We start from the raw sequence: 10619 nt of genomic DNA, 5'->3' as shown, positions 1-10619 counted from the left end.
CATGCCAGGGAGTTCTAACCATTTTGCATGAGTGGATGGCTGTTGACCCTCCAAATTTCCTCACAAACCTCTATGAACCCTTTTCAGCCCTTTTGACTGCAATGATGATTTCACAATTCACCATTTACCTTCACCATGATCTACCAGCAAACCATGAACTAGAACATGCAAATCTTTAACTATACAGTATTTAGGCAATAGGGGTCTACTCAGTCCCAGTTTGTCAAATTGATTGAATACTCAGAAAAAAAATCCACACCTATTTATTGAAACAAAAATGCAAATTTGCTTTCCCACTTAGAACTCTCTGTTCTTGTTTCCAAAAGCATTCATACCAGTGGATATCCATTTGCATAAATGTTTCCCAAAAGGGTCATGAATATTCATGTGTGTATACGCCTCTATCTTGAAAGTTCTTGGGAGGTTGCGGGAGGAGGAAAAATTATTCAGCCTGAGACAAGATAAAATCATGTGACACTGGTAATGAGTCACAAACTTACCGACTACAAAAAGCCAAAATGGTGGTGGGAACTTGTTTGGGAAGCTGAAACTTCTACACATCATTCATCAGCTTCAGAAAAGTGAAGTTTATCTATAATCATAAACAAAGATAACAGCAAAGTTAAAGTAATAAGCTCCTACTTATCACAATTTTCTTGCTCCTTTCTCTATTAATTGTAAGAAGTGCTGAATACCCACAGCAGGTTTAAAAGTGGCCTTCCTCACCTGCAACTTTCAGCATGGTTGCTCCAGAAGCCAGAGAAATATCCCTGTATTCACATGCTCAGGCATGGACAGCCATGGGGCATAAGCAAGTCTGGAAACCACGTGGCCATGTACATGTCAAACTGTGTCTGTATGAGAAAGTCCATCTGAAAGTCACAACTTAGTAGATTACTACAAACATGTGCAAACATGTCCAGATAGCTTTGAGATCTGGGTCTGGCTGATTCTTAAGCATCCGGGCATGCAGGCAGAGCCAGGACATGACCTGCTGCAGCAGATAGTCCTGACCTCCTCTATCTGTAATACAGTCATTTTTACAATAGAGGTTAATTTGCTAATGAGGTTATAGTATTCTGCTGCAATTGGTCAGGCTGAGCTGACCAAAGAAGTACCAAGCATGTATATATTTAAAAGGAATATATGAAAAATACAGTGAGGATATCATAGAATCAGAGAATGGCTTGGGTTGGAAGTGACCTGAAAGATCATCTAGTTCCACCCCACCCCTGCTATGGGCAGGGACACCCTCCATTAGACCAGGGTGCTCAGAGTGCCATCCAAGCTGGTCTTGAACACTTCCAGGGATGGTGCATCCAAAATTTCTCTGGGCAACCTGTTCCAGTGCCTCACCACCCTCACAGTGAAGAATTGCTTCCTAATATCTAGCCTAAATCTACCCTCTTTCAGCTTAAGGCCATTACCCCTTGTCCTATCACTACATGCCCTTGTAAACAGTCCTTCTCCAGCTTTTCTGCAGGCCCCTTCAGGTACTGGAAGGCTGCTATAAGGTCTCCCCGGAGCCTTCTCTTCTCCAGGCTGAACAATCCCAACTCTCTCAGCCTGTTCTCATAGGAGAGGTGGTCAACCTGCTGGTCACACTTCTTTTGATGCAGCTCAGGATACGGTTGGCTTTCTGGGTTGCGAGCACACATTGCCGGGTCATGTCCAGCTTTAATTTACCTTTTAATATGGCTTGTAATAATAGCTTTTAATTTACCTTACAAATGTTTCTCAGTTCTAGGATAAGGTTTGTGGTATAAGCCAGACACGTACACATGGCTTTCTGGGCTGCAAGCACACATTGCTGAGTCATGTTGAGCTTCTCGTCGACCAACACTCCCAAGTCCTTCTCCTCAGGTCTGCTCTCAATCCATTATCTGCCCATTTGTGCTTGGGATTGCCCTGACCCATGCACAGGACCTTGCACTTGGCCTTGTTGAACTTCATGAAGTTCACATGGGCCCATCTCTCAAGCCTGTCAAGGTTCCTCTGGATGGCATCCCTTCCCTCCAGCGTGTCAACCGCACCACACAGCTTGGTGTCGTCAGCAAACTTGCGGAGGGTGCACTCAATCCCATTGGCCATGTCGCCAACAAAGCTGTTAAACAGTGCTGGTGCCAATACCAGCCCCTGAGGAACACCACTTGTCACTGTTCTCCACTTGGAAATTGAGCTATTGAGTGTGACAATCCAACCAATTCCTTATCCACTGAGTGGTCCATCTGTCAAATCCACATCTCTCCAATTTAGACACAAGGATGTCATGTGGGACAGTGTCAAATGCTTTGCACAAGTCCAGGTAGATGATGTCAGTTGCTCTTCCCTTATCCACCAATGCTGTAACTCCATCATAGAAGGCCACCAAATTTGTCAGGCACGATTTGCCCTTAGTGAAGCCATGTTGGCTGTCACCAATCATCTCCTTATTTTCCATGTGCCTGAGCAGAGCTTCCAGGAGGATCTGCTCCGTGATCTTGCTGGGCACAGAGGTGAGACTGACAGGCCTGTAGTATCCCGGCTCTTTCTTTTTTTCCTTTTTTAAAAATGGGGATTATGTTTCCCCTTTTCCAGTCAGTGGGAACTTCAGTGGATTGCCATGACTTCTCAAACATGATAGATAGTGGCTTAGCAACTTCATCTGCCAGTTCCCCCAGGACCTGTGGATGCATCTCATCAGGTCCTATGGACTTGTGTACCTTCAGATTCCTTAGACGGTCTCAGACACCTATCTTCTCCAGTTTACCCAAGGTGTTCCAACTGAACACCTTAGCAAAAACTTCCCTCAGATAGATAAGATGCCAATATTTATCTAGAATGTAAGTTAGTTACCATATCAGTGACATTTGGGGCCCCTCACTACAAGAGAGACATTGGAGTGCATCCAAAGAAGAGCAATGAAGCTAGTGAAGGGTCTAGAGAGCAAGTCTTATGAGGAGCAGCTGAGGGAACTGGGGCTGTTTAGTCTGGAGAAAAGGAGGCTGAGGGGAGACCTTATTGCTCTATACAACTACCTGAAAGGAGGTTGTAGTGAGGGTGTTGGTCTCTTCTCTCAAGTAACAAGTGATAGGACAAGAGGAAATGGCCTCAAGTTGCACCAGGGGAGGTTTAGATTGGATATTAGGAAAAAATTCTTCACAGAAATGGTCGTCAATCATTGGAACAGGCTGCCCAGGGAAGTGGTTGAGTCACCATCCCTGGAGGTTTTTAAAAGACATGTAGATGTGATGCTTAGGCACATGGTTTAGTGGTGGACTTAGCAGTTTTAGGTTTATGGTTGGACTCAATGATCTTAAGGTTCTTTTCCAGCCTAAAAGGATTCTATAATTCTATTCTATGATTAGTACTACTTTTTTCTACAGTTTGCGTCTGAAAGTTTAGAGCTTCCTATAATGAAATACTTTGTAGTGACAGTTATCTTTCTATGAGCAATATAGCAGAATCAATCTATATTCAGAACCAGACACCTCATATGTCCCCAGGAGACTCTTAGTAACCCTTCCCTAAATTGATTTTTGCACACACAAAAACACTGTTCTATCTATGTAATACCTTTTTCTAAATATGGTCTATCATAGCAGTAATATACAATGCTAATCCACCATTACCTTTATTTACTGAAGTTTCCTCTCTATAATAACTATTCCTTCATTATTATTATTATTCTTCCCTGTCTATTTTATCCTTTACAATATCCATTTTTATGTTCTTCAGTCCTCCAGTTCTTATCTATGGTCTTCAAATTTACATATTAATTTCTCAGCTGATTCTTACTGATCTCATTCACCTTCCTGTCCAGATTGTGGTATAGTCCTATCTCTGTAAGTACTGTTCATCTGACTGTTTCTTCTGCTATTAGTTTCTTTCTCATCCTTTCGTCTTGTAGAGTTCCTTTATCTATTTTTCCTTTATCTCCTTTCACTGGAGATTTTTTCTGTATTGTAAAAATGGGCTCAGAGATCATCTGTCTTTCATATATTCCTCTTGTCTTAGTTTAAAACTCATTAGGTCAGTTGTGTCAGCCTTGAGTTCAGAAAAATATTCTTCCTAATCAGGTGGAGTCTACCCATGGAGTTCTACTTGTGAATGCCTCCACATGTGTGAATATCCACAGATCTCTTATAGCACTAATTCATAAGCTGAGTATCTATAAGTATATTTGTGCAAAATGCATAATTACCCTTGATCTACTCAAGTGGGTATCTAGTGGTTAGTGTCATTTGTCTTGATGACATTTGTCTTGACAATACTAGTTCACAACATTTTAGTCTTTTAGATTGTGAATAATAGCATGCCATAGCTAGAACAGAATAGCATAGAGATTTCATGTTAGGTTGTTCTGTTACTACTGACAGGTTGTAAGAACACTTATACTATGAACAGCAAAACTGATAAAGCCCTTATGTCCCCTCCACTTTGTTGGAGTAACTGTGGTTCTTCCCATATGATGGCCCTTCGTGCCAGTCACAGTGTTTCCCATATCCGTCTCTTCTGTACCTCTGCTTCTTTCCCAGTTCCCTCAGTTCTTTGGTCTATAGGACCTCCTGATGCTCCAGCTCCTTTTGTGTTCTCTAGCTGCCTTTTGCATCCTGCTGTCTGGCCAAGAGCCAGTACAGTCTGCAGAGCATCTAGAAGGACCTTTGTACCATTCCTATGTAGTAACTAACTGTGGGTTAGTGCCCGGCAGAAGGGATAACAGTGTGTTCTTCTTCCTGGTCTTCTTCCAATTAATTCTTCTTTACAAAGCCACTGATTCCAGTGAAACTTTTAAGTTGTCATGGAAATTTTAGTTATTTGACAACTGGGGAGTCAGACAAATGGGAAGTCCATATGATTGTGCAAATCTCACTTCCTTAGGAAACCAAATTAAAAATAATAAACCAAAAATCAGAAGAAAAGTAAAGAATGCAGAATATACACAAGAACAATTTTGAAAATAAATGTTGAGGTTTTGTAACTTTCAAATTTTTTTTTTTTTTTTTCAAAATTTATGCTCATCAATTTTGTATTGGGTTTGCGTGGCAAGATTTTGGTAGCGGGGGGGCAGCGCTACAGGGGTGGCTTCTGTGAGAAGCTGCTAGAAGCTCCCCCTGTGTCTGATAGAGCCAATGCCAGCCGGCTCCAAGACGGACCCGCCGCTGGCCAAGGCCAAGCCAATCAGCACCTCTGTGATAACATATTTAAGAAGGGATAAAAACAAGTTAGAGGGAGCTTTTGCAGCCAGAGAGAGGAGTGAGAAGATGTAAGAAACTCTGCAGACACCAAGGTCAGTGAAGAAGGAGGGGGAGGAGGTGCTCCAGGCGCCAGAACAGAGATTCCACCTGCAGCCCGTGGTGAAGAAGACCATGGTGAAGCAGGCTGTCCCCCTGCAGCCCATGGAGGAAGGATGAGGGGGTGTAGAGATTCCACCTGTAGCCTGTGGAGGACCCCATGCCAGAGCAGGTGGAGACACCTGAAGGAGGCTGTGGCCCATGGGAAGCCCATGCTGGAGCAGGCTCCTGGCAGGACCTGTGGACCCGTGGAGAGAGGGACCCACACCAGAGCAGGTTTGCTGGCAGGACTTGTGACCCCGTGGGGGACCCCACGCTGGAGCAGTTTGCTCCTGAAGGTCTGCACCCTGTGGGAGAGACCCATGCTGGAGCAGTTCATGAAGGACTGTCTCCTGTGAGAGGGACTCCATGCTGGAGCAGGGGAGTCCTCCCCCTGAGGATGAAGAAGTGGCAGAAACAACGTGTGATGAACTGACCGTAACCCCCATTCCCCATCCCCCTGTGCTGCTGAGAGGGGGGGAGGTTGCAGCCAGGAGTGAAGTTAAGCCTGGGAAAATGGGAGGGGTGGGGGGACGTGTTTTAAGAGTTGATTTTATGTCTCATTCCTCCAGTCTGTTTTGCTTGGTAATAAATTAGATGAATTTTTTCTCTAAGTTCAGTCTGTTTTGTTCGTGACGATAATTAGTGAGTGATCTCTCCCTGTCCTTATCTCGACCCACAAGCCTTTCGTTATACCTTTTCTCCCCTGTCTAGTTAAGGAGGGGAGTGATAGAGTGGCTCTGGTGGGCACATGGCCTCCAGCCAGGGTCAACCCACCACAAATTTATTTTTTTTTCCCCAAATGCCAAAGAAATCATGGAGAGGCAGTTCTGGGTTTAGTTCAGTTCCAGGCCCAAGCTCAGTCCCCCGTGTTCCTTGGGCATCAGCAAGCAGAATTTGAGATAATGGAAAGGAGAGAGACAGGGCAGGAATCACTTGTTTATACAAAGGGAGGTGTCTAGACATGTTTGAAATGCTCCCACCTGACCATCAGCTACTGTCCCCAAAGGCACCCTATAAAAGTCCTCTGTCATATATGCCAGTCCTGTGCTCATGTCTCAGATACCCTGGCATGTCTCAGAGTAAGAAGTAGTAACCTACATTCAGGTGACCAGATAGAGCTATTGTGTTCAGCAGAAGTTGAATATCAACACCCCTATATTGTAACCATAATTATTTCCCCTTTCCCTGCTTCTCAGAACCTCTAGTCAGGCTGCAAATTGAAGGAAATATTAAGTTGTCATTGAATGAGCTGAGTTTTGATAGGGTCACCTGAGTGCTCAAATACTACTGAATGAAGAACTATACAACTGTAATTAACTTACATTAATTAAGCTAAATGTTGACATTTTGGTTAGCCTCTTCATTAAAAATAACATTGACATTATTTCTGCATGTAATACAGGTGCAGCCTGTTCATTTCTGTAAACAGTGAGGGTGGGAAAAGTCTAATTTTTGACTCATTTTCTACATACAGAAATGCCTTTGCAAACTGATCACTCTCCAGTGTCTATTTCTGCTTGCTAGTATTTAATTATCTCCTGAAAAAATATTCGGAACTGGTCTCTTTATATTGTTCCACAGAAAGAATGATCACACCTGAGGCCACATAAATTACAGCCAATGGAGAATTTTACACTGAAGCACATGAAGCATATTTATAGGACATGAAGAAAGTGCTGTTATTTGTTAATTCATGTCAAAACTCTTGAACAGGTTTAGAAGGCAGCGGACTTTTATCTGGAGTTTGTGATAAGCCAGATTCTTAGAGGTCAATATGTTATTTAAATATAGATGCTATCTTCAAAATAACAGCTTTTTGGATATCGGGGGGGGGAGGGGGCGGTGAGGGCAGAATCACAAGGTGTCTGTAATAATAAGATGATTCAAACATTTCTCCTCCATCTTCACTCTAATTGCATTCTGCAGCATTAGTATCTGGTATTTGGAGAGGGTTTTTTACTTCCTTCCAGGACAGATAATATCCCTATATTCTTCACAAAGACCAGTGTTGTCTCTGATATTTTCATTTGTTTTGGTATTTGACTCAGTCAATGTTAGAGCACAGCAGAAAAAAAGCAAGCTGATATAACATATGTTCAATACGACAAGCTAAACTGCACTCTAAGGAAAGTCTCCTGATGTCTCTTGCATTTTGATGGTCGTACCAAAATTAATATCCAGCACCATTAGATAATTTCTTAAAAGGTAACTGGTTATTTTTTTGAGAAGTGCATAGCATTAAAAATCAGTTAAACAAATATAGCTAAATTTCAATTGTCACTGCATGTTATACTTCTCCTAAATTTTCCACACACCACAGATATTGCTCTTATTAAAAACAAATAGGCTTCCTATTAGAAATGTCTTTAAGGGAGACTTAAACGTGTCGAAAACTAACTGTGTTCACAGTCAGGATTTTACCATCCTGCCAGAAAAAGGAGACATTTCAGGATTCAGCACACTAGAGATTTTTAACACTGGGAAGTGGCATAAGTCCTCTGTTCACTCCTCTTGATATACTTTTAGGGATTTTACATGACTGTTTTCATCATAATGAGATCACTCTCCACTTCTGTCTTTAAAAGGAAAAAATGATCCCAAGGCTAATGTTCCTGTGGCATAACACTGGTTTACAGAGTTAACAAACCTCTTAGGTAGAGGAACCAGCATTCTGTTTGCACACTAACAAAGAAAATACTGAATCAGTGTATCTTTGATTAAAATTGGAAAGCCTTAATTTTGAAGCACATTTGAGCTAATAATGGCCAAAGAACTAGTGAAAATATGGAACACTAATTATCCCTCTACATTTCATCAGGCACATGTTAAAGCACTCTGTGTATACTTCTAAGGCATATAAGCTGTAAAGTAGATGAGTCTCAGTCCATTCATCCAATTAAATTTTCTTCCCCAATTTATTTTCTGCTAGATCAGTGAGAATGGTAGAAAATTAAAGTTATAAATACAAAAAGGGCTGTTTTACCAACTGAATACTTCCATATTCTAATGCTTTCCTAGTAAGCATACCAGAATTGAAAATAAGCAATATCTAGAATAGACTATTTCCTTTCCTTGCCATTATCAAAAAACTAAAAAATAAAAAACATATTACATATTAACATTTTCTCTTTTTAACAAAAAAGAAGCTAAGTGTCCTTACATGAAAATTCCCTAACTTCTCATCAGGAAAATTTAAAACTTACTTCTATGTAAACCTTTTCTCTTTGGAGAATTTTGTACACTTTGAAGCTTATTAATCATAGATACCATGAGGGGAAAGGAAAAAAGGATACAAGAGTCCTTCTTGCCTTCGTTGCATTTAGCTTTCATTCACAAGCTGAGCCTGAGACTGAAAAAAGAAGGAAACAGTATAACTGGGAGGGCTTGGCAGGCCCCACAGCCAGGGCCTGTCCCAGTGCCCCAGCCGAGGAGCAGGGAGGCAGGAAGGCAGCCCAGGGCTGCCACAGCCCTGCACATCGGACACCTCCCTGGGGACAGGTCACGGCCAGGCCCGGACATCAGCCCGCAGGTGCGCCTGGGTCTGGCTTAGCAGAGCCCATGGCAGACCCAGGCCTGACTGCAATATGGCGGGACTGGAGCTGAGGGATGCCACCAGTGGGGCCTCAGCTGAGAGCAGCCCCCAACGGGCTGGGGGTTGGCCATAGCTGAAGCTGCCCTACCATGCATCTGGGAGCTTCTCCCAGGTGACAGCAAAACAGGGCCGCCCTGGGCTGCGTCAGCACTGAGCTCCCCTGCAGCCAGCCTCACTGGAGACTGCGCTCAAGGCCCTGGCAGCATATTGCCAAAAAATTGCTTACAACAAACTCACTTTGGACTCCAAGGAACAATTTCTTAAGAAATCTGAGACAGGGCAAAACGTCTGCAGGGCATCCAGGGCCCTGCAAGCTGTGTGGGACCAGCGGCTGGGCAGGGCAGGGCAGGGCAGGGAGACCCCTGTGCCCTGAGGACAGGGCCCTCAGTGGGGCAGAGCCAACCAGGCCCGTGTCTGTCACCTGTAGAGAAAAACCCGATCGACCTTGGAAATGCGTTACAAAATTATGAATTAAAACTGACAAAAATACAGCTCGGGCATTACTTTTATAGGCGTTCCACCCTAGGTCACACTGACATTATAAAAGCATAGTGACAGTAAAGACTACATATGATTAACTCAAGAAGAGCTTCCTCACAGAAACATTTGGTTAAGAATCTGTAAAATATTGTGGTCCCTACAGCAGGGAACAGTACAAAATATGGCATTGATTTGTGTGAATTTTCACAGAACACAGTAAAAAAAACCCCTAAATTACTTGTCTTACAGGTTTCTGTTGTGCCTTGGGAAGAGTGTAGGCAGTTGTACACAATGCAGTGGGGCACTCTGTTCTTGATGGAATACTGATGTTTATAGTCTCAGCAGCTTTATAACGTTGTAGTCATGGGTTAGAAGTGTGTAGATATCCAATTAAACTTGTTTCTGCATCAGTACATATTAATAGCCAGGGCCCAGTCACTGCCTGAAAGGAGAATGCTCACATGAGGGCCATGCAATTATTCATGTTTCCCGTACAAGCTTCATCCTGAATTTTTTCCAGAATCCTGCAAAACTTCTGTTGGTGTTATCATTGCAAGGGACAGGATTTGTGCCCACATACACACAGAGGAAGCAACAGTCTGTTTCCTTCATACCCTACAATCCTGCCAAGGCACCTAAGGAGCCTGGTAAACAAAAAAGCTAGTGGAAGAAAAACCAGTTCCTTGCTTCGGCTCTGAGGTACCCTGCCATCTCCTTCTGTTTCCTGACAGCATGTCTCCAATAAAGATCTGCTGCCAGAGTTTTCTTCAATTATGTGATTTCTGGTGTCCTTCCGCAGCTAGCTTCTGCAGTGCGGGTGGACTTTTAAAGTTAACAGGACCCGAAGATGAGACCTTTACTGGAGATTTTCTTTATGGGTGGTAAAGAACAGGTTCATCAGGCCAGAAAAAGAGTAAGGACCTTAACTTTAGTTAGAGCACAAAACCGAGAACAGAGAAGCTTAGATTTTTATCTGTGCTTTCCAGATAGTTTTGAATTTTGTCCAAAGATTTTTAAAACTGAAATCAGTGGTTTTCTAAGTAAGTTCTACAAGCTTATACAACTAGTAGTTCACAAGGGCCATTTTGCCTTTGGAAGACAGGTCACTGATATTATCCAGGGAATGCTGCAGTGGTTAATTAATTATTATTAATTATTATAAAGACTGCAGTCCCTTGAATAAACTACATCAGTAAGCAGAAGGAAGCAGTCCATTAGATGTGCTTGTGTTG

At 42.8% G+C, this 10619-nt stretch overlaps 1 long non-coding RNA gene across 1 annotated transcript in view; it reads right to left on the bottom strand.

Moving 5' to 3' along the window:
* Positions 1-500: 500 nt before the first annotated feature.
* LOC129203095 (uncharacterized) overlaps positions 501-10619 on the bottom strand; it is a 33873-nt gene continuing 23754 nt past the window's right edge. Inside the window, exon 4 of the long non-coding RNA XR_008575911.1 lies at positions 501-592. This is a non-coding gene — a long non-coding RNA (uncharacterized LOC129203095). The remainder of the gene's footprint in view (positions 593-10619) is intronic.

This window comes from Grus americana, chromosome 2 (assembly GCF_028858705.1).
Source record: "Grus americana isolate bGruAme1 chromosome 2, bGruAme1.mat, whole genome shotgun sequence".
NCBI classification, from domain to species: domain Eukaryota; kingdom Metazoa; phylum Chordata; class Aves; order Gruiformes; family Gruidae; genus Grus; species Grus americana.
Note: the sequence above shows the minus strand (reverse complement) of the source record. Positions and strands in the feature narration are given on the sequence as shown.